This window comes from Rana temporaria, chromosome 12, assembly GCF_905171775.1.
Source record: "Rana temporaria chromosome 12, aRanTem1.1, whole genome shotgun sequence".
Classification (NCBI taxonomy): domain Eukaryota; kingdom Metazoa; phylum Chordata; class Amphibia; order Anura; family Ranidae; genus Rana; species Rana temporaria.
The window spans coordinates 76,044,267-76,069,938 of NC_053500.1; positions in this window are offsets into that span (position 1 = coordinate 76,044,267).

Sequence of the window (25,672 nt, forward strand, 5' to 3'; positions counted from 1 at the left end):
TGCAGTCGGTGTGCTGCCCTTAAGCTGGCCCCTGGAGGGCATCCTGCCTCGTTGGAGATGTACCTGTGCCTCCTCCTCCTCCTCTCTCCTATCTGGCACCCATGTTGAGTCAGTGACCTCATCATCCCCTCCTTCTTCATCACTGTATAAAACTTGGCAGTATGCTGCAGCTGGGGGAACATGTCCGCCAGATTGCTGTCCTTCTTGGGCACCCCCTCTTTCTGAGCTCACGTTACTGCCTTCCTCTATCTGTGTATCATCATCGGAGCCTTCAAAACGCTGCACATCCTCATGCAGCATGTACCAAACACTGTGTTCAAACAGTTCGGGGGACTCCTCAGGAGGACATGGTGGGGCTAGGGAAGGAGTGAGTGATGCCATTGAGCAGAGGGAAGAGGACGCCTTGGCAGCTACTTTGCCAGACAAAGTACCCTGAGCCTGGGTGAGAGAGGATGAGGAGGATGAGGAAGGCTTGGTCATCCACTCTACCAAGTCTTCGGCATGTTGCGGCTCCACAAGGCCAGCTGCCGAAAACAAGGACGAGCGTGTCCAACGGCCACGTGCTGATGAGGATGCACGGTGTCCACGACCAGCACTGTTGCCTCTAGATGCAGAGCCTGCTTGCCCTTGTGACTCTCTGCCTCTCCTTGTTGTCCTTCCAGACATACTAATGGCCTGCAGAGAACAAAGGCAGTACACAAACCAAGTAGCTTTAGGTGCAAACTACAAAGCACACGTGCAGTACACACCAAGTAGCATTAGGTGCAAACTACAGAGCACATGGGCAGTACACACCAAGTAGCTTTAGGTGCAAACTACAGAGCACACGTGCAGTACACACCAAGTAGCTTTAGGTGCAAACTACAGAGGACACGGGCAGTAGCTTTAGGTGCAAACTACAGAGCAACCGTGCAGTACACACCAAGTAGCTTTAGGTTCAAACTACAGAGCACACGGGCAGTACACACCAAGTAGCTTTAGGTGCAAACTACAGAGCAACCGTGCAGTACACACCAAGTAGCTTTAGGTGCAAACTACAGAGCACACGGGCAGTAGCTTTAGGTGCTAACTACAGAGCACACGGGCAGTACACACCAAGTAGCTTTAGGTGCAAACTACAGAGCAACCGTGCAGTACACACCAAGTAGTTTTAGGTGCAAACTACAGAGCAACCGTGCAGTACACACCAAGTAGCTTTAGGTGCAAACTACAGAGCAACCGTGCCGTACACACCAAGTAGCTTTAGGTGCAAACTACAGAGCACACGGGCAGCAGCTTTAGGTGCAAACTACAGAGCACACGGGCAGTACACACCAAGTAGCTTTAGGTGCAAACTACAGAGCAACCGTGCAGTACACACCAAGTAGCTTTAGGTGCAAACTACAGAGCAACCGTGCAGTACACACCAAGTAGCTTTAGGTGCAAACTACAGAGCACACAGGCAGTAGCTTTAGGTGCAAACTACAGAGCACATGGGCAGTACACACCAAGTAGCTTTAGGTGCAAACTACAGAGCAACCGTGCAGTACACACCAAGTAGCTTTAGGTGCAAACTACAGAGCAACCGTGCAGTACACACCAAGTAGCTTTAGGTGCAAACTACAGAGCACACGGGCAGTACACACCAAGTAGCTTTAGGTGCAAACTACAGAGCAACCGTGCAGTACACACCAAGTAGCTTTAGGTGCAAACTACAGAGCACACAGGCAATACACCACATGAGAATACTGCAGCTAGCACAATCAATCAACTGCCTGCCAGTAAATTAGGAAGAACTGATCTAGCTAAACTATACAGTGTATAAATATATGTACAACACCTGGGATGTATATATATCCTCTACACACTGTAACTTTAACTGACTAGCCTGCCTGCTCTATCTAAAATAAAGAAAAAACTGCGCTAATATAAAAATAAGTGCCAAGCTGCTACATACAAACAAACAAAGCCAGCAAGATAATAAACAAAAATGTAGCGCTAACAAACTCAAAATTATATAGTACCAAGTGAGGTAACAACTCTCATAATATAAGAGCATAAATATAAACAATTGGCATGAATGAAAGTGACTAAAACAATGCTCAATGTAAAACAAAAAATATAAACGTATCAAAGTCTATATTATAAAGATGAGTGAACATCAGATGGAGTGATTGAAGCAGGAAAACAGGTGAGCTGCAATCCAGTGATTAAGATGCAACAGGTGTGCAAGTTGTCTGTAGAACCCCGTGAAGATCACAATCACATCAAAGTATGAAATGGGTAAAACACGCTTACCAGATGGTGTTGGACTCTACTACCTTACAGCAAAGAGTCAGCCAGACATTGTGGTCTTTGGAAGCCGGGACCACTAGAAACCGGACTTGGATCATATGCAGGGCTGGAACTCCAATGGAATGGACAACAGGAACCAGCAGTGCTTGAATGATGTATTTGCGTCAATGCCACAGGCTCTGAATACGATCTTTGGACCATCGATCAGGAAATGCAGGCAGAGGACGTAGTTAGAGCTCCAAATGAAGCCATGGGGTGGATGATAGAAAAGGAAAAAAGAACTCCAATGGTGCAGGTCAATTAAAACCAATAGGTTTATTTATAAAAGTCATAAAAATGACAAAAATAAAAGTGATCACGTACAGGGGTAGCAATGTGGGGTGCTCAAAGGCAATACCCGACGCGTTTCGGCTCAGTAAGCCTTCAACAGGGGCATAAAGATGCACCCCCACATTGCTTGCTTAAATACACATAGTGGTTACAAGGCCCTCCCCCAACAGGGTGGTGCCAAGAGACAGGATATGATGTAACAAGTATGCATTGTAACAAACATATAAATAAATAAATAAAAAACACAATAAATCTCCAATCTAATATGCATAAAATACCGATATCACATGCAGCACATACAGTAAATCTCAACATAATGCATATATCATATTAGTCGGAGCTAATATTCTGCAACACTTTATAGTTCAGCAAGAGACAGCATGACTTATACTGTGACACCAAACAGGAAATTCTCTAATTAGTGTCTATGGGGACACTGCACCATCGCGGTATATTGTGAATGATTCACAATCGATGAAGCACCACGATAGAGCTTTACAGACTGCCACCTATATATGTTAATCCTCATACTGGAAACTATAAAGTTCCCCATAGGTGAATTCACAAATGAAGACAATGCATACTATGACATGATGTAACTTTGAATGATATGCAACATTTTAAAAATCAGCCGAACCAAACATAGCTCATAGTTGTGTCACCAGACAGGGAAACTTCCTGAATGTTATGTATGGGGACACTGCACTACCATGTTGCGTTATGGCCTTTATATAATCGATATAATCACTTGGTACTATATAATTTTGAGTTTGTTAGCGCTACATTTTTGCCTGCTCTATCTACCTAGAAAAATAGACTCTCTCTCTCTCTCTTAGACAGATCTCTTCTCTAACCACCGCAGCAACACATTACACAAGGCCGCCCTGCAAGCGGCCTTTTATAGTGTGGGGTGTGTACTAAACCCCCTGAGCCATAATTGGCCAAAGCCACCCTGGCTTTGGCCAATTATGGCTCTCCGTTTTTGGCGCGCTGTGATTGGCCAAGCATGCGGGTCATAGTACATGCTTGGCCAATCATCGGCCAGCAATGCCGCAGTGAATTATGGGCCGTGACGCGTCACTCGGATTTGGCGCGAACGTCCCATAACGTTCGTATTTCGACGAACGATCGAACATACGATGTTCGAGTCGAATATGTGTTTGACTTGAACATGAAGCTCATCTCTATACTCCAGTCTCTGCTATGGAATTCTGCAGCTCCTCCAGGGTTACCTTAGGTCTCTGTGCTGCCTCTCGGATTAATAACCTCCTTGCAGGGCCAGTACAAGGCAGGGGCGGAAGGGGAACGTGCCCTGGGCGGTACCATTTGCTATAGGAGGGGGGGGGGCGCAGCCTGCAGGTGAAGTTCTGCCATGGCCGCCAGTGTGTACAATTGCACCTGTGTCATAGCCAGGGCAGCGGCACTGTACTAATTGTGTGCGCAGAGTTCGCTCCTGCATCCGTCACCTTACTTCCCTGACAGTTTTACTGTTTACTCCCCCTACGGAGGAGTCTCGTAGTATCTGCCAGCGGCGTGATGTCACTCACTGTCGGAGGCGAGGTGGGAGGACTCAGAGGAGCACAGGGAGCTGTGACCTGTGACCTAGAGGAGCAGAGGAGCCTGGCTCTAGCTGGAAGCTCGAAGATGTGGAAACTGGGAGACTCGGGACTCGAGGCAGAGCACACTGCAGGAAGGTGAGCTGAGCTGTTCTGGGGGAAGGCTGGGGAGATAAGCTGCAAAGTTTCTGCTAGGAGGGTTTGTCTTGCATTGAAGGGTTCTATTTCTAGGTGACAAGGAAAACTGGAAAAGACAGGGGGGGTGGAGATTAGAGCTAGCAGCAACCCCCCAGAGCTGGCCGACATTTCCAAAAATGATACGCAGCCCTCTCTATGTAAACAACCCCCAATTGCTCTGTCCAATTGTATGACCATCCTATTGTAGCGCCTGTGTACTTTCTGTACAGGTGCTATTCTAAATTTAAAGGGGGATGGGAGAGTTAGTTAGCTCTCATCCAATTGATTTGCTCTAAATTGGGCCTCTGCTTTGGCTGGGCTGTACTGTGGGTTCATTCTGTGTTCCTGAGGTGCTTTTCCACCTCGGGGCGGTAGGTGGCAGCAGTGGAGTCCAGGCTAGGGTGCCTCTTGCCAGCAGCCAATCAGGAGGGGTTTTCTAACACACTTTAAACACTATAAGTCTATTTTCGAAATACTCCGATTTGTTTTTTCTTTTTTATCACTGATTGGAGACAGACGTGCGCCGATAGCATATAAGGTGCGGCGCACGCCTCTCTCTTCCTGTCCAGACGAAGCTACGCACCCACGTTGCGAAACGTGTTGACGTCATTGGGCGACGGACGCCACCACAACAACGCCCTCACCGCAGCGGGAACTAAAGAGATTTTCAAACTGGAGGATAAGAAGAAGGCACGAGCGGACTGTAGTGAATATCTACTACTACCCCCGATCTCATCCGTACACACACAAGGCATTTACGCCCCCCGCAAATAACCAGACTTGTTATCTTACGCGGGAGAAGCAAATTGGAGCGTATGATCTATTACACGGCTGGTCTTCCTTCCATATATGCTGCCAAACACAGACGCATCTGGAGGTTCGCAGATGCTGTCAGCAGCATATCTGCCAAGCAGTTGATAGGAAGATACATCAATACAGTGCCGTCCCGAATCTACAAATCCAGCAACGGGTAAGATCGTTCCACTGCTTATACTGTGCACTCTTATCAGGAATCGGGGGGGCTGTATATGCCTTGCTCTTGAACATCCAGCCTTGTTGCTATCTAGCATGTAATTACATGAACGATACAAATTGCCTTCATCAAAGGTCTTTCCTTCTTCCTCCCTCCCGTTTTGAAACCATTGGAAACAATAAAGGAACTGCAATTGTTCTTTTCCTTTTTTTTGCTCCTGTCTCCCAGGTTCTTAAACCTGCATAGAACTGTCATTTCAGTGGATCCATTGATTATTATATATATTTTTTCTGGTGTTTTTTCTTTCTACTTGACAGGACTTTATGCTACATATTTTTTTTTTTTTTGCATGCACTTTCATTGTACTGCGCAGCAACTACCTGGTTCTCATTAGTTTTTTCCTGCATCATTCTTGACTTTCCCTTATCCCCGGCAACATTTAAGGTCAAATTTGGCCAGAATCCTCAGCAGAAGTGCTCCATTAGGCGTCCGGATCGCCATCAATGTTGTCTTTTATGTTTGTCCATTGTTAGTGTTTTTATGTGGTTTCTGTGTCACACCTTCATGAACTTCGTTCATTGGTGTGGTATTGGCCGGCCTTGTCTGTAGATGTGTTAATAGAGCTTTTTAGCTCAGATGGTATTGATGTTCTTTGATATCTCAGCTTATTTATATTTTGTATAATAATTTTTCTACAAGCTAAATTAAACTTTTTTATTCATAATATTGTCCGTCTTTGCCATAGTTGCCCCTTAGTTGTCCCCAGGGATACCACTTCTTGGTTTTCCAATGGGATGACACCCCCTTGTTTTGTATGCACTGTACTGGCTACGGTTTAGATCCATCTTTTGTGGAAGTGACTAATTATGAATATATGAGATATCACTTCAGTAGTGGGTGGGTAGATGCTCATTTTTTTTGGTCTCAAATGCATTCCCTACCTTCCCATCACCCCTCCCTATTCACCCCTCAGACACTGCCACTTAGATCACTTTCACGCTGAGGCATTTTACAGGCGTTTTTGCGCTAAAAATAGAGCCTGAAAAGCACCTGTAAACTGCCTCTTCTGCGGCCCCAGTGTGAAAGCCTGAGTGCTTTAATACCGGTGCAGTGCGTTTGCAGGACAGGAAAAAAGTCCTGCAAGCAGCATCTTCGGGGTGGTTTAGGAGCAGTGAATACACCGCTCCCAAAATGCCCCTGCCATTGTAATCAATAGCCAGCACTGCCTAAGCAGTAAGCACCTGCAAAGCGCTTTTCCGGATGCTAGTGGGGGTTAATAGCACCCCAGTGGTCAAAAAGCGCAGCTAAAACTAGCGACGCTTTACCACTAAAGCAGCCAGCACCTCAGTGTGAAAGTAGCTTAAAATAAATATCTCCCCAACTAAAAGACATCCCCCCCCACAAATGCCTTTATACCATCTGCACCTCCTGCATGCAGTCATCCCCTCCGCACTCCTCTCCTGTATATACTTCCACTGTCATATCCCCTCCTCACATATTTGGTTATGATAGATTTGATGGTGCTCCTAGGGATCATCAAAGATTTGGATGTTTTTTTTATAACCTAACCCTGACTTGTACTTCTCAACAAAATTGTCCCTTACTTGTTTGGAGAGTTCCTTGGTCTTCGTGGCAGTGTTTGGTTAGTGGTGCCTCTTGCTTAGGTGTTGCAGCCTCTGGGGCCTTTCAAAAAGGTGTGTGTATATGTAATGACAGATCATGTGACACTTAGATTGTACACAGTTGGACATCATTTCACTAATCATGTGACTTCTGAAGGTAATTGGTTGCACCAGAGCTTTTTATAGGCTTCATAAAAAAGGGGTGAATACCAGCACATGGCACATGCCAGAAAACAGTTTTTTATTTCCAAAAATTTAGTTTTATGTATATATTTATGTATCTACTTCACCAATTTAGACAATTGTGTTCTGATCCATCAAATATAATTCCGATTTAAAAAAAAAACATTGAACTAAAGGCAAGTAATTCCACTTGGATGTTTTATGAGTTTATTGGTGTTCCTTTTCGATTGCAGAATGAAGCAGAAGTAGGGAGCTATGCTTGTGGAAAAAAAAATCTGCAATCACAGAATATATGCTAAAAGTACAGTTACAGTCACAGAAACCAAGTACAGTTACAATTACAGAGTCCTATCCAGATATCTGCCAGGCTCTGGCTTAAGCCCACAGCTGCTGGAATCTTATATGATACAGTTCGTTCCTTTGTCAATATCCCTTAACACTTCCTCTCACGCATCCACAGACGCAGTCTCTGACTTTCTATTTCCTTCCAGTCCTCAATCACCCCACTATTCCTCTGAGTAAGCATGTTGTTCAAAAGACAATAAAGACAATTGGGCCATTGACCGGACCTTGTGGTTTGCATGGAACCTAGACATAATTTGACAGCTTGTTGCATGCAGGACACTAGATAAATTCAGTTTCCATTTGGACTGGTACTATAAATACAGTAGGAATAAATAGTGTATTGTTGCAATTTGAAGTGAAAAATTATAAACCACTTACTGGGCTAATTATTTCTTGTCAAAACAGAACTAGAACTCTGGCTAACACCCAGAGCGATGCCCATTAACCTGAATTGACCATAATATATATCATGGCTTTTGCCATTTGTGTATGTAGCAATTGGCTTTCTAGGATTTTTAGCTCCAGAAGGTTCATGTCCCTATGCGCAATCATACGACCAGTGTAGAGGCAAACTACTGGCTTAACCTTTGTCAAAATCGTGGTACTCCTCCCACGGGGAGGAGAGTGAAGAGGTGCAGAGGACCATGGCTACCTTCTGGAAGCATGTCTTACTGCATTATGGTGACTAGGAGAGAACCTCAGCAGGGAGCCAATCAAAAAAGGGGTTGTGCATCTGTAACCAAGAATAACCAATAACCAGCGGAAACTTAGGTGAGGAAATTACTTGGAATTGGATTATCTAATCCATGGAGAACATAACAGGTTCATGAGTCACATGGGCAGGCTGTAGAGGTCTCCAGTCAAGAGCCTCAATTGCACATGGTGTGTCACACAGCTGCAGCGGAATCGAGTGCTTCGATACAAAGGCAGCATCAATGAACAGGCCTAGAGTTGATTAGAGCCTGTATCGACTGACGGACGACTCAGCCTAAGAAAGGGTAACCGAAACCAGGGGCTTATCCTTCTGGATAACTGGGGACGAAACAATGCATTGGACTGGATCGCCGCCAAATCGCTGGGGAAGCAGAACGGAACCAGACATATCCCTTATAGAGGTAATACTCGAGGCGGTGCCTGCACAGAGACTGGAGCAGCAGCAAGGATGGCCTGCAACACAGGTTGTACCGGAGCAGCCACAGTGGGAGATTCCAGGTGAGTCGTGCGACTCAGGAGAATTTGTAATGCCATGGCAAACTGATCCATGCAGTAATCCTGCTCATCCAATCTGGAAAAAATATTACCAACAAGTGGATCTAGACATGTGCACTGGCCAAAAATTCATTTTTTTCGTTTATGTTATTTTCGTATTTTTTTTCCGTAAATTTGTAAATTCGGGAAATTCGAAAAAATTCGTTTTTTTCGTTTTTGTTTCATTCGTTTTTTTGCTTTTTTCGTAAATTCGGGAAATTTCCGGATTTCCGAAAAAACAAAACACGGAAAAAACAAATGAAACGAAAAAAACTAATGAAACGAAAAAAAAAACGGAAATTTACGACTTTTTCAATTTTCGAAATTTCGAATTTTTGACATTTCGAATTTCGTATTTTCGAAATTTCCTATTTCGAGTTTTTCAGTTTTCGAATTTTCGAATTTTTCAGTTTTCGAATTTTTGAATTTCTAATTTTTCAATTTTCGAATTTTTCAATTTTCGAAATTTAGATTTTTGTATTTGTGACATTTCAAATTTTTCAATTTTCGAAATTTCGAATTTTTCAATTTCGAATTTTTCAATTTTCGAATTTTTGAATTATCGAATTATCGAATTTTCATATTTTTGAATTATCGAATTTTCGTATTTTCGAATTTTTCAAATTTCGAAATTTCGATTTTTAAATTTTCGAAATACGAAAATATTCGGAAATACGAAAATATTTGCAAATACGAAAATATTCGGAAATACGAAAATTCGGAAATTTGAAATTTCGAAAATTTCGAAATTCGAAATTTCGAAAATTGAAAAATTCGAAAATTGAAAAATTCGAAAATTGAAAAATTTTTCAATTTGAAAAATTTTTCAATTTGAAAAATTTTTCAATTTTCGAATTTCAAATTTTTCAATTTTCGAAATTTCGAATTTTCGAAATTCGTAAATACGAAAATTCGAAAAAAAAAACGGAAATACGAAAATTCGTAAATTCAAAATTTTAGGAAGTCCGAAAATTCGTAAATAAAAAATTCGTAAATACGAAAATTCGTAATTAACTAATTTCCGAATTTTCGTAAAAAAAACGAATTAGAAACAAAACGAATTGCACATTTAGGATTGACTGCATCTTTTGAATTTATGGTCTTCGCCTACTGACAAACCATGAATCAGACCGAGACAGAAGTACAGTTAAATATCACTTGTTTAATAATAAAAGTAAATAGAAAAAACAGTCAAAACATAGCCAAAGTTCGGTAAACGGATCGAATATAATTCCGATTTAAAAAAAAAACATTGAACTAAAGGCAAGTAATTCCACTTGGATGTTTTATGAGTTTATTGGTGTTCCTTTTCGATTGCAGAATGAAGCAGAAGTAGGGAGCTATGCTTGTGGAAAAAAAATCTGCAATCACAGAATATATGTGAATATATGTTTTGTGTCTTCCCGACCATGAGTACTCACCATTCACCTTGCTATTAACTAAATTAATGAGACCACACATGAATTGGAGTACAAATGGCCATAGCAGCCTTTTTATTAACAAAAACAACTTATCGGCCTGTTGGTCTTATGATGGCACCCAGAATTCCAACTTGTTCCACTTGTAACACTGCGGGATATTTTACCATACCAGGCCTCCAGCCATTATACACCAGCTCGGAGACAACCCACGCTCGCAGTGCAACCATTACCATATTCCAGCTAACCTTAGTAACTGGAATACACCAGAGGGAAACATACCACCGATGAGCCCCCCACACTTCCATCTCAACCGTATTTTCTTCCCCCGTCAAAAGACCAACCACCGCTACACGATCAGCTGCCATGATGTCCTTTGCTCATATTGCACCTGCAAAGAGATAAAGCAAACCAACCAAACGAAACACAGGGGGGATGGTTGGGGAAACTGCCTGCTTGTCATCTGCCCCTTCTCTGTTGTCCAGGAGACCCCACCTATCCCTTAACTAACTACCACAAACCCCTCCTCATGCTGTTGCTCCAACCAATCTACCTATCCCCCATTCTCCACCTACAATCCTTAACCCTATAGTTGCTTCCAATTCTTACACTGTCATGCCGGCCCTCCACTATCTTTCATTTTATTCTCTCTCACCTCGGGCCTTACTTTACTAGTGTAGATAAGATGTTCCACCTTGTTTTGTGTCTTGTGTTCGTAAAGGATGTACAGAGCTGCCGGAAATCAAATTCAACCTCCAAAATTAGCTAACCTACTAGAGCGAACCCCCAGATCATTCCCACCAACATGTAGTACCAAAATGTCCGGTGGCCTATCAAGGCATGCAAAGTAATGCACCTCATTCACTTACTTGCTCCACTTCTTTCCCGGTACCCTAACCAGCGGACACCCTCCTCTCCCCTGAAAAGTGCCTAGCTACCTACCATCCGTCTTAACGGAAGCTCACCTGCCCCCCAGAACATAAGAGTAATCCCAGATGCAGGCGAGGCGTGCTGAACTTCATCTGAAAGAAAGAACATAACACTGTATAACCCCCACACAACCATGAATACTTTCCTAGCATGATAAATCCCCCCCCCCCGATTTTCCACGATTAATCAGCCACCACAGGGGGCGAATGTAACTATGGAATCTTCTGGAGTCCCATCTCCTACTCCGCTCCACCTTATCCAACCCATACCGAGCAGCCACTGTGACCCCCTGATATGGAAGGAGTGTGAGACATACTGTCTTTTTCCCCCAAAAAAATGCTGCCTGGAAAACCCCCAAAATTGGCTAAAACAGAAACTTGGACAAAGGAGACCCATCCCCATGCCACAGCAATGCCCCCCCCACCCCCACTAGCGGGCGAGCCTCCAAAAACTGCCGCACCACCCTCACCGGAAAAACAGTGGAACCTGACAAGGGAAACAGTTGCACCCATGCACCCTAACCCTCCTGGTCGGCCTTTGACCTGTGCAGCAATACGCTCCACCTGTCCTTACTACCAGAGCACCTTCTGTACCCAATAACACCCCCCCCACCTCGAAACTTCCTAGCTGTACTGACCAGCTCGCTGGTCCGAAACTCCCCCAAAAAGCCAGTGAAAAAAAATAAAATAAAAAAAAAACGTCTTTAATAAGGTAACTTCGTAGCTGAATGAACACAGCAATCCCAGCCATGCCAAATTGGCCTATAAATCTGCCAAGACCTCCGGCCGCCTAACATCCTTGCGTTTTTGTTCTGTAACTTAAAGAAAAATGCTAAGTCTGCCAGTTTCTTCTGTATAGCGTACACCGACACACCCCGCACCATGTTCCTAGAGATAAAATAAAGGACCCTCATCCTTACCTCCGACTGCACCTGATCCACCCATGCTAGCCGCCAGACCTACCACCATTACCGCCATAACTTGGTGTAGACTGTCCTCGTAACCTCACTCACCGACCTCCTGATCCAACACGCATCGGCTCCAATACAATCTCCAATACAATCTCCTACAATCACCCATGCCAAGGAATCCCCTGCTGCTCGGCTGCCGGTGCCAGCCCTCTGAACCTATCCCACTGAACCGAGACAATGAGTCCGCTAGCGTATTGTCTACCCCAGGGAGGTGAACAGCATATATAAAGTTCAATTGTAGGCAGCGAAGCACCCTGTGTCGCAACAGCCTTAGACTGGGTTGGAACGAACTGAGATGCGGTCAATGACTTGAACCACTCCCATGTAGTCACAATTCAACCCAATTTAAATTTCAAACAACTCAACCCAGATTTCCATGGCCAGCACTACGGGAAAAAAACCCTGCATCTAACCAGGAATGCGGCCAAAGTGTTGCACTCAAATGCCCTGGTATAAAGCACCATAACCTGATGACCATTAACTCCCGCCGTAGCAGCCAATAACCAGCTGCAAAAACCCAGCCCATGGGGAGAATGCAACATGCAAAATTAACTCACCCAACAGTGATTGAAGCTTTAAAGCTGTAACTTGTGCAGTCCCAACGTCCCATGGATCTCCGACTTGAGGGCCACAATGTATCCTTCGGCAATCAACACTCCAGTGTGTCTACAAAGATCACTATACGTGAAACAAACTAAACATGGTAGTCTGGCCCTCCTTTATGCCCTCAGCCAAGGGAATACCGACCCTACTCTAAATGTGCTGTAATCTAGACACCAGTATCCCACGCACCGTAGTGGAAGAGGTCCCCACGCAATGGAAATCATCCAATTAATGGATGACGGAATTCAACCCTGATAATTCCCGCACCACCAATTCCACCACCAATTTCACAAAGGAACTGAACATCACGAATAACGTGCAGGAAACTGAGCAGCCATGGTTAAGCAATGATCTACATAAAATAAATTCTGCCAGCAGCAACCCAGTAGGGGGAAACTGTCCAGGTGTACGGGGAGCGAACGAAAAAACGGATTCAATGTCCGCATTCGCCCTCAGAACCCTGTTTCTGTCGAGGCGAACAATGGATAAGGTGAAACGTGTGTGCCTCCTACTTAGTCACCGCCCTTCGAGGCAAAAATCTCTAAATCCGGCAAAGGCTTCACCGCGAAAGGCCCATGCAACCCCCGCTATCTCCTTACCCAGCTGTACAGAGACCACCCCTGGATATTGTAAAGCGGAACGCAAATACCATGACACAGACGTAGCTGCCCTCAGGGAAACAAGGGATCCTAACCCTCCAAGAAACCCCCACCCACAGCCTCACTGTCCGGATACCAAATTAGGAAAGGTTGCATCATTACCCCCCCTTACAGGTGTCTTCCCTCTCGTTTGCAGACTCACAGCACGTCCCTTGCCCTCTTTTTTTTTTCAAGAAAACCTTGGTACCCGGGAGGAGAACCTCCCCACCTTGGAGCACTCGTGATTAAAACGACCGAAGCTTGCACACTTGCAATTGCCCTTGTCGTACTGCCCACATAAAAAACCCCACTGCTTAGTGACCGGTTGTCCAGGGGAAGCTGCATCACCAGCTCCTCCTGTAAAACTGCTTTGGAGCCCGCACTAAGGACATGAGCCACACCCAGGGGCTTATGTCCTAGGCCGCATACACACGGTCGGTCCATCCGATTAGAATGGTCCGACGGACCGTTTTTATCGGTTCACCGCTGAAGTGGCCTGATGGTCTGATGTGCATACACACCATCAGTTCAAAATCCGATCGGGTCAGAACGCGGTGACGTAAAACACACAACGTGCTGAAAAAAACGAAGTTCAATGCTTCCAAGCATGCGTCGACTTGATTCTGAGCATTTTGAACCGATGCTTTTGTGTACTAACCATTGGTTTGGACCTATCGGTCAGCGATCCATCGGTTCGATTTTAAAGCAAGTTTTCTAATTTTTGTCAGAAGGACAAAAGACCGATGGGCCGTACACACGGTCGGTTTGGACCGATGAATCTGGACTTCAGGCCGTTTTCATCGGTTTGGACCGACCGTGTGTACGCGGCCTTAGTGGTTGCTATAAAACGACAGAGCTCTGAACCAAGCTCTGAGTTCTTTTACGCATTACACTCCCCATAACGGAAAACGCCTGTGAACAATTGGCGGACAAATTTGGTATCAGTCTGCAGGGCTGATCTGCCCTATAGGCTCACTATGCAAGCCGCTTAGGGCCCTGCAAAGCTGCGAAGGACCCCCCAAATTACTAGAGGCCCCGCCTGGTGAGAAGTAATTTTTGCCCCCTCACCCGCTTCTCAACTTTCTGGCTGCATGGGAGAAGAGGTAAGAAGTCAGCACCCCCCGGTTCTCAATTTAATGTAAGATGTCATTTCCGACAGCAGAACACCCCCTCCCCCCAGGGGGACCCCCAACAGCCGCCGCTTCAGCATCCCCCGATGCCGGATGCCCCTGCGAGTCATCTTCTAGAGACCAGGACAGTCCATCTTCTGACCTCACTTCTGGGATCTGTGGTTCCTCCCCTTGAAGCATCCCCAGGCGAAGGAAGGCCCGGGTGCCGTGGATCCGTGCCGTACCTGGCTCCGCTCCTCGCACCGGATCTGCCTGTCGATATATATTGTTTAGACCTCCAGCACTTGCAGTATCCCGGGCTGCCGTCCGCCTTCTCCTGGCCCATTACAACCCCCTCACTTATGGCAGGGGTCACCACCGGACATTAGGGCCGCAGGCCGTGGCTGGTAACCGCCCGGCGGCCTCGACATTGCCCCTCCCATGCTGGCGGAGGAGGCGTACTCACGCTTCCTGACACCCCACCCACACTTGGGGTTCCGTCCATGTCCCTCCTCCCGGCGAAGCTGTTAATTGCCTCGCCGCTGGTCCTGACGGATCCCGGAAACTGACCCCACACTCATGGGGAGACCGCCGAGCGCGTGGGATGCTCTGCCCCCCTGTTGCCGACCCGAACACTAGGCTCGGTTTCCACTAGTGCGACTTGTCATGCAACTCGAAACTGCAAAGTCACATGACCCAGTCATGCCCCATGATTTTCTAATGAGTTCATATCTGTGGGATTTCAAGTCACAGCGACTTCAAAGTAGTCTCTAAACCACTTTGGTCCCACTTTGATGCGACTTGAGGTCCATAGACCTCAAGAATATACAGGCATTGCTTCAAGTCGCATCAAAATCGCAGTAAAATCAGGCGACTTTAGGGTTGCAATAGTGGATACAGAGCCCCAGTGTCTTTTTCAGAGCAGATATCTGGCCCCCTGGAAGCTGGAAGCTGCCGCAGCCGTGCCTGGGTCATGTCCACCTGTCCATGCTTAAAATAAATATTTTTTTTTTTTTTACAAGCAGCAGCATAGAATAAACTGCCTGCTTGTCATCTGTCATCTCTGCTGTCCAGAAGACCCCCACCTATCCCTAAACTCATTACCACAACCCCTCCTCATCCTGTTGCTCCAACCGATCCACCTCTCCCCCATTCTCCACCTACAATCCTTAACCCTATAGTTGCTTCCCCCTCTCACACTGTCATGCCAGCCCTCCACTATCTTTCATTTTATTCTCTCTCGCTCCGGGCCTTACTTTAAGGCTATGCATGAATCTCAGAAATCCTAAAATCCTTACTTTTAAGAGAACCCCAGCAAGCTCACTAACTACAGCAGGAAAATGTAATTGAGAAGATAAAAGGGCAAGGACTAATGCCACGTACACACGATAATTTTTCGGCATGAACAAAAAAAACATTGTTTTTCAGCATGTCCAAAAAACAATGTTTTTCCAACGTCATCATTAAAAACGACGTTGCCCACACACCATCGTTTTTAAAAAATGATGAAAAAAGCGTGGTGACGTACAACACGTACAACGGGACTCTAAAGGGGAAGTTCTATTCGCCTTTGGGCTGCTTTAGCTGATTCCGTGTTAGTAAAAGGCGATTTGCGCTTTTCTATCTGTTACAGCATGATGAATGTGCTTACTCCATTTTACCTGAACGAGCGCTCCCGTCTCATAACTTGCTTCTGAGCATGCGCGGGTTTAAAGCGTTGTTTTAGCCCACACACGATCATTTGTTACTACCCGAAAAACAACATTTTTTAAAACGACGTTAAAAAATGCAGCATGTTCGATTTTTTTTTTGGCGTTTTTCGGAAGCCGAAAAACGATGTGAAGCCCACACACGATCATTTTAAATTACGTTTTTAAAAACTTTTTTTTTTTTTCATGTCGAAAAATGATCGTGTGTACGCGGCATCAGGATACTCAGTCATGAATTTGAGAAATCCTGAAATCCTTAGGATATCCTAGTACAGACAGCAAGCTCACTAACTATAGCAGAAAAAATATAATTCCTTTTTTTTCTATGTGCCTGCTTTTTCTTCCTTCCAGGCTGCATACTTTTCAGTGAAGGATCAAATAACTGGAAGTGTGTTTTTCCTTAGACAAGTATTTCTCGATCCCCTTTATAACATCCAGGCACGTGCTCCCACATCATTGTGCTCTGCCTGAAAGGAAAACTTACAGAAATAAAATGTGTTTTGGAAACAAGACCCCTTGCAGTCCCTAGGGACACATTTATAAAGTAGAGTGGTAAGATTCCATCAGTTTTTCTGCCTAGAACAGCTTTGGTTTTTAAAGAAAATATTTCAGTTATGCATGTTGCTTAGATGTTGCACTGCTTTTTTTTTTTTTTTTAGAGCATTTTGGAATATCAAGTACAGAATGCTCCTTAGATGTACTCCTTTTCAAGCAATTGTATAAAATGACAAGTGTATAAATTATTAATTACAGTTTTAGGTTTGAATAATTTTTTTTATATATACACATTAGATACACAGGATTTGTCACTGGAAAAAGCTTTAGAGACCTAAAAAAGGAAGCAGCAGTGAACTTTATTAAGGGGAATCTGGAAAGTAGCCAGATGCCTTTTACTTGGCATGCAGCTACTCTAAATGAATGGCCTTGGTAGGGTCTTTAGGAGTGATGAGCCAAACGTACCTGGGTTCAGTTTATGAGATGTTTGCCAGACCCCTCTGGCAATCCTGGGTCGTTGGTTGTGGGGGTCTGTTGGGGGGGGGGGGGGGGTACGACTCATCATAATTTGGAAGCCCCTTTAAAATAATGCTCTCCTCGTATACAAATGAGTAAGGAGTACATTATACCCATGGTTAGTCATTCAGAAAATGTTGATAAGTAAATAAACACACCTTTATTTAAGGAAAAAACCCACAGAAATATAACCCATCATGTACATCCATCATCAGTCACATCATCAATGTAGATCCTTTGTCAATCATGATGAACATTATCTGCTGACACGCCAAAAACAAAATGCCAATCTGATCCATTCCAGAGGAAGAGGACATTTAACTTACCTGGCAGCTTGATTGTAAATAAAAGTGGGGTTGTTGGCTAATGTCATTGACAAAAATATGGCAATGGCTATATTTGGACAATGATGTTGTCCAGCATTTCCAACCCCTTCATTTACATTCAGCTACTGGTAATTAATCTTGTGGTCGGCAGATAAATGGGACCAGGATGTGTCACATGGCTGATAGGATGCTGATGTCTGCTGGATTCCTAGCAATCAGAAGCAGTAAGCAGTAAACAGGAAGCTTACAATTGTTTTCAGAAGTAGTAATACCTGCCACAGTTGGAGGTTTGGCTTGGCAGGTGGACGGACATTACCTTACTTAATTAACCTAATTTTCAGTCAGAACCAAACTTTATCCCTAGTCTTCACATGAAAGTGTCACGTCTACCCCAACACAGGTGGCCAGACACTATAGCTGACTACTGTATGCTTCAGTGATTTAAATATAAGCCTCTTTAGTGTAAATAGTAAACAAAAAATGTATAGAACCATCATCCTGGAGATTTTGAATATAATAAGGGCTAAAGGGACCCCAAAGGCCCAAGAGACCAAAACAATAGGGGCAGAGGGACTATATCGGTACCAAAAAAATAGAATGGAAATGTAGTAAGAATAAAATATATAAATGAGTTTATTTAACAGAGTATCAAAAAACAAGTGACACACATAATTAAAAAATACATCAAAAACAGCAATGTAAAATGGTGGACCTATTGTACGACCAACTGTCCAAGTCACCGAGATGGAATAGACCCTAAACGACCATCCTCATCGAATGGGCCGCCCGTGTGTACGCCGCATAAGAAGTGTAGCATCTATGGAGCTGTCGTCATTGGCTGAAGAAGAAACCAATTAGCAGTTCCGAAACGCGTCTCTTTCTGATGACACACTTTCTGTTTGTGTTCCATGCTGGTTTTTGTCCCACTTCCGCTGATGTCATTTCTGGGCTCCATACTTCACACTGACCCAGATAGCATTATTGTGTTTCCAGAGCCTGCAGCATCCACTGGCAATTGTTTTCTGGATCCTACTGGAAGTATTACATACTGGGACCTTCCTGCTATCGGAACATCACCTGGATACACTTACTACATGCTCCTTTTCATCCTCTTTCTTGTAAGTGTTTTTTAATCCTTTTGGGGATCTTAAAAAGTTTTTATTTCTGCACTTAGAGGTGCCTTCGTTTGTTTTTCTCTGTTTTGGTCCCCTAAAGCCCTGTACACGCGATCGGTTTGTCTGATGAAAATAGACCGATGGACCGTTTTCATCGGACAAACCGATCGTGTGTGGGCCCCATCGGTTTGTTTTCCATCGGTGAAAAAAAATAGAACATGTTTTAAATTTGTCCTATGGATAAAAAAACGATAGAAAAAAAACCATCGTCTGTGTGGAAGTCCATTGGTCAAAAATCCATGCATGCTCAGAATCAAGTCGACGCATGCTCTGAAGCATTGAACTTCATTTTTTTCAGCACGTCGTAGTGTTTTACGTCACCGCGTTTGGACACGGTCGGATTTTTAACCGATGGTGTGTAGGCAAGACTAATGAAAGTCAGCTTCATCCGATATCCAACGAAAAAATCCATCGGATTAGATTCCATCAGATATCCGATCGTGTGTACAGGGCTTAAGGGTTCCCCAAATTCATAATAGACCCTTGTGGGGGATCTTTGGAGAAGTCTGTTTGTTGTTATTTTAAAGGAAGCTGGCAATTTATTTCCCCCCCCAAAGCACCTTGTCCCCATGTTGATGGGGACAAGGGTCTCATCCCCACAACCCTTGCCCGGTGGTTGTGGGGGTATGCGGGCAGGGGGCTTATCAGAATCTGGAAGACCCCTTTAACAAAGGGGACCCCCAGATCCTGACCCCCCTGTGTGAAATGGTAATGGGGTATACTGTACCCCTACCATTTCACGAAGGAAGTGTAAATAGTAGTTTTCAGAAAAAAAAACCACACACACCGTAGAACAAATTACTTTATTAATTAAACCAAATAAAAATCCAGCGGTGAAAATAGACAATCGGTGCTGCTCGCTGCTCCATCGTTGTCTCTATCCAGCGACGGGTGATCTCTCCAGCGACGGGTGATTGATCCAGCGATGAGAACATCCATCCATTCAGAGCACAGCTCACCGATTGACGCGCCAATGCTTTGACGTTTCTTTTATAGGGGAGGCGGCCACGCGTCACTTGACCACGTCCCCCTCTGAGGCACACTCTGCTACGTCACTGGGACAGCCCAGACAAGATCCCGGTTCACTCAGGAGAGAGGAAACAGATTGTGTGTTCATACTAAGTATGAACACTGATCTCTCTCTCTTCCTAATCAGTCCCATCCCCCCCCACAGTTAGAACACACCTAGGGAACACAGTTATCCCCTTTATCTCCCCCTATTGTTAACCCCTTCCCTGCCAGTGACATTTAATCAGTAATCTGTGCATTTTTATAAGCACTAATTACTGTATAATTGTCACAGGTCCCAAAAATGTGTCAAAAGTGTCCAATCTGTCCGCCGTAGTATCACAGTCCCGATAAAAATCGCAGATCGCCGCCATTACTAGTAAAAAAAAATAAGAAGAATAAAAATGCCATAAATCTATCCCCTATTTTGTAGACGCTATATATATATATATATATATATATATATATTTATATATTTATATATATTTTTATATTTATATATATATATATATATATATATATATATATATATGCTTATTGCAATTTTTTTTACCAAAAATATGTAGAAGAATACAAATCGGCCTAAACTGGGGAAATTTTTATAATTTTTTTAAATTGGGACACTTATTATAGCAAAAAGTTAAAGATATTGGGGGTTATTTACTAAAGGCAAATCCACTTTGCACTAAAAGTGCAAACTACAAGTGCAAAGTGTACCTAAAATTGCACCGAAAGTGCACTTGGAAGTGCAGTCGCTGTAAATCTGAGAGGTAGACCTGAAATGAGGGGAAGCTCTGCTGATTTTATTATCCAATCATGTGCAAGCTAAAATGCTGTTTTTTATTTTCCTTGCCTGTCCCCCTCGGATCTACAGCGACTGCACTTCCAAGTGCACTTTCAGTGCAATTTCAAGTGCACTTTGCACTTGCAGTTTGCACTTGTAGTGGAAAGTGGATTTGCCTTTATAACCCAAATTTTTTTTTTCTAAATTGCTGCTTTTATTTTGTTTATAGCGCAAAAAAAAAAAACTTGCAGAGGTGATCAAATACCACCAAAAGAAAGCTCTATTTGTGGTAAAAAAACGACACCAATTTTATTTGGGTACAGCGTCGCACGACCGCAAAATTGTCAGTAAAGCTACCCAGTGCCGTATCGCAAACAATGGCCTGGTCATTAGGCAGCCAAATCTTCCAGGACTGAAGTGGATAAGAAGAACATCATAATGACCCTTGCAAAAGGAAAATCCAGTCATTGGAGGTTATTTACGAAAGGCAAATCCACTTTGCACTACAAGTAAATAACCCCCATTGTGTATAACAGTGAGTTAAACTCAAAACCCATTTTTTTGGAGCTCCAATTATTCCAGTTATGTTTACAGAAAAGATCCCTCTGCCTGACATCCCCTAAAGCAGTTTTGTTTATAGTTGGGAACAGAACGCAATATCCTTTAGGGGTAACTTTCCCTTTTAATCTGCAGCTCTGTAAATTTCTGGAAAAGGCAATGCAATATGGCTACTTGGAGGTGTTCTGTACACAGAATGGCCCAGATTCAAGAAGCTATTGCGCCCGCGCAACCATAGGTTGCGCGGCGCAATAGCTGTTTTGCTCCCGCGTAGCGAATGCCCCTGATTCAGGAACATCGCTACGCGGACTGCAGCCTAGGATATGACAGACATAAGCCTCCTTATGCCTTCATATCTCAGGCTGCATTCTTGCGTTGGCCGCTAGGGGGCGTGGCCATTGTGATCGGCGTATAGTATGCAAATTGCATACTACCACCGATTCACAAAAGTCAAAAAAGGTGAACAGCAAGCGCCATTCTGGGTGCTCGCAGTTCACTCAGCTGTGTGTTAGGAAAGCGAATGAAGATTTGCTTTTCTAACACTGAACCGCCTTTCTGCCAATCAGGTGCTCAGGTCTGTTACCTGTCACCTGATTGGCTGAAACGACAGGTGCTGTAATTGGATGCCTATTGCGTCCAATCATAGCAGAGGACGGGAAGAAAGGACGGGAGAAGACATCGAGGAGCGTGGAGGACACCGCTGTGGTGACCCACTGCCCCACCGAGACAGGGTAAGTGCCAGGCGGGGGCAGGGGATGCACACTGGCAGCATTTGATGTGCACAGTGGCCGCAATTGATGAGCACAGTAGCAGCAATTTATGGACACAGTAGCGGCAATTGATGGGCACACTGGCAGCAATTGATGGGCATAGTGGCAGTAATTGATGGGCACAGTGGCAGCAATTGATGGGCACAGTAGCTGTGTTTGATTGGCACAGTGGCTGCGTTTGATGGGTACAGTGGCTGTGTTTGGTGGCACAGTAGCTATGTTTGATGGGCACAGTGGCTGCAATTGATGGTTTTTTTTTTTCAGTTTGTTTGCGCCCCCCAAAAATTTGGAGCACCAGCCGCCACTCACTTAGATACAAGTCAGATTTCAGGCAACGCTTGCAACAAAAAATTTCATTTTTGATGAGATACGTTTAATGCAGACCCTGCAGCTTTCCTCATTAGAGCCGTGCAGGTGCACAGCTGATTGATAATTATGAAACCACTCCCATTAGACTCACTGATCACAGGGGCACAGAAGCACAGATGAAGAAACAGTTATTTCTTCAGAATAACAAAATAACAAAATTTAGGAATCTGCAACAAAGTTTGCTAAAATCCTTGTAATGTACAAAGATCACCCAGAGGGTAATGTTTTTTTCTCAACAAATGTGGAGTTACGCTTTAACGACTTCAGCCCCGGAATGTTTCACCCACTTCCTGACCAGGCCATTTTTTTGCGATATGGCACTGTTTCGCTTTAACAGATAATTGCGCGGTCGTGCAATGCTATACCCAAATAAAATGTATGTCCTTTTTTTTCCACAAATAGAGCTTTCTTTTGGTGGTATTTGATCACCTCTGTGTTTTTTATTTTTTGCGCTATAAACAAAAAAAGATCGTCAAATTTGAAAAAAATATATATATTTTTTACTTTCTGCTATAATATATATCCCAAAAGAAATGTAAAAAATCTAATTTCTTCATCAATTTAGACCAATTCTGCTACATATTTTTGGTAAAAAAAAATCCCAATAAGCGTATATTGATTGGTTTGCAAAAAAGTTATATAGCCGGATTTAGGTAGACTTACGCCGGCGTATTTTTTACTTTTTGCCAGGGCTCAAGTCCTGCGGGAACGGAGTTCCTGCACTTTTTTCACAGCAGGAACGCAGTTCCCTTTGCAGGACTAGAGCAGCCAAGAGCAGCCGAGCCGCCTGAGCCAATGCTTCACTAAGCGGCGATGCCCAGCTCGAGTCACTGTCAGGGGCAGGCGAACCTTAGTAATCCTTTATGTTACTGACTGCTTCCTGTATATGGATTGATCGGGTAGTGTGTGGGTATTCCGTCACTTCCTCGATGCTGCAATGTCTCCTGGGAGCTTTTGTCATTGTTCCCAGGAGACATTGCGGAGGTCTGCCGCGAGTTATCGTGGGATTTGGAAAGAACTTACTTGCTCCTAGGAACAATGACAAAAGCTCCCAGAAAACATTGCTGCATCGCGGAAGTGACGGAATACCCACACACTACCCGATGAATCCATATAAAGGAAGCGGCCAGTAACATAAAGGATTACTAAGGTACAGTGGATCGAAAAATAAAAAAAACATGTGGTTTAGTAATTATCAGGGGTCAAGTCCTGGGGAAAAAAGTGTGGGAACTCCCACCCAAGATCCACTCCCCCACCAAAAACAAAACAAAAAAAAAATTATGGGGGGTGGGTGGTATGTAGATAAGAGGGGTGCGGATTTTATGGGTTGGGTAGTATAAAATACACCACTGGCCAGTGGCAGTTTATTAACCCCTTTGTGCTGCATTAGTGACACCAGTGTCAGTGTTTATGAACCTTTTCATGCTGCACCAAATAGGGGTAATAAACACTGACACTGGTGTCACTAATGCAGCACAAAGGGGTTAATAAACTGCCACTGGTCACCAATGCATCAGTGGAAGTACATTATCCCCCTCATTGCTGAATACCATTAAAAACATCAGACAGTTAACACAGCTAAGCCACTGTGATACAACACTGCCTTAGGTAGGTTAGGTTTTTAGCCTCTGCAAACTTACTTACGTACTCCCCCGCCCACAGTACAGATCCCCTCCCCTCACAGTACAGATCCCCCCCAGTACAGATCCCCCCCCATTCAGTACAGATCACCCCCATTCAGTACAAATCCCCCCCCCCCTTCAGTACAAATACCTCCCCCTTCAGTACAAAGCCCTCCCCCTTCAGTACAGATCCCCCATTCAGTACAGACCCCCCCATTCAGTACAGATCCCCCCATTCAGTACATATCACCCCCCATTCAGTACATATCACCCTTCAGTACAGATTCCCCCCTTCAGTACAGACCCCCACAGTACAGAGTTTCCCCCTTCAGTACAGACCCCCACAGTACAGATTTCCCCCCTTCAGTACAGACCCCCACAGTACAGAGTTTCCCCCTTCAGTACAGACCCCCACAGTACAGATTTCCCCCCTTCAGTACAGATTTCCCCCCTTCAGTACAGACCCCCACAGTACAGATTTCCCCCCTTCAGTACAGACCCCCACAGTACAGAGTTTCCCCCTTCAGTACAGACCCCCACAGTACAGAGTTTCCCCCTTCAGTACAGACCCCACAGTACAGATTTCCCCCCTTCAGTACAGACCCCCACAGTACAGAGTTTCCCCCTTCAGTACAGACCCCCACAGTACAGATTTCCCCCCTTCAGTACAGACCCCCACAGTACAGAGTTTCCCCCTTCAGTACAGACCCCCACAGTACAGATTTCCCCCCTTCAGTACAGACCCCCACAGTACAGATTTCCCCCCTTCAGTACAGACCCCCACAGTACAGATTTTCCCCCTTCAGTACAGACCCCTACAGTACAGATTTTCCCCCTTCAGTACAGACCCCCACAGTACAGATTTTCCCCCTTCAGTACAGACCCCCACAGTACAGATTTTCCCCCTTCAGTACAGACCCCCACAGTACAGATTTCCCCCCTTCAGTACAGACCCCCACAGTACAGATTTCCCCCCTTCAGTACAGACCCCCACAGTACAGAGTTTCCCCCTTCAGTACAGACCCCCACAGTACAGATTTTCCCCATTCAGTACAGACCCCCACAGTACAGAGTTTCCCCCTTCAGTACAGACCCCCACAGTACAGATTTTCCCCATTCAGTACAGACCCCCACAGTACAGATTTTCCCCCTTCAGTACAGACCCCCACAGTACAGATTTTCCCCCTTCAGTACCATAATGTACCTCAGATGATCCTGACATGCACGGACAGCACTAGTGGACTGGTCGGGTCCCCTGTGTAGACATGCAGGAGGAGGGGGAGGCATCACTCTGCTCGTGCCAAAACTGATCAGAGCCGCGACCACGGAGAGCAGGGCAGGACCTGACGGGTGTCACTCCAGTGTGGCTCGCACACCCCCCCCCGCCCCCGCAAAGCCACTACCTCTGGTTCCTCTCTCTGTGAGTCTTCTGAAATTGCGCGCCGCTGCCTAATCCCGCCCGCTGTCTCTGAACCCGCCCGCTCAGCCTCGCTTACGCTACGGGGGGGGGGGGTGCCTGCTGCTCCGCTGCCTAATCCCGCCCGCAGTCTCTGAACCCGCCCGCTCTGCCTCGCTGTCTCTTCAGTGGGGGGACGCCTGCTGCTCCGCTGCCTAAACCCGCCCGGCGCCCAATCCTAATCTCTGCTCGAGTCCTGCAAAGGGAACGCGCGTTCCTGCTGTAAAAAAAGTGCAGGGACGCCGTTTCCACGCGTTCCCGCAGGACTCGAGCCCTGGTAATTATGTATATGAGCGTATCATTTTTTTTTTTGGTGGGGAAGTGGATCTTGGGTGGGAGTTTCCACACTTTTTTTCCCCAGGACTTGACCCCTGCTTTTTGCTATAATAAATATCCCCAAAAAATATATAAAAAAACATTTTTTTTCCTCAGTTTAGGCTGATACGTATTCTTCTACATATTTTTCGTAAAAAAAAATCGCAATAAGCGTTTATTGATTGGTTTGCAC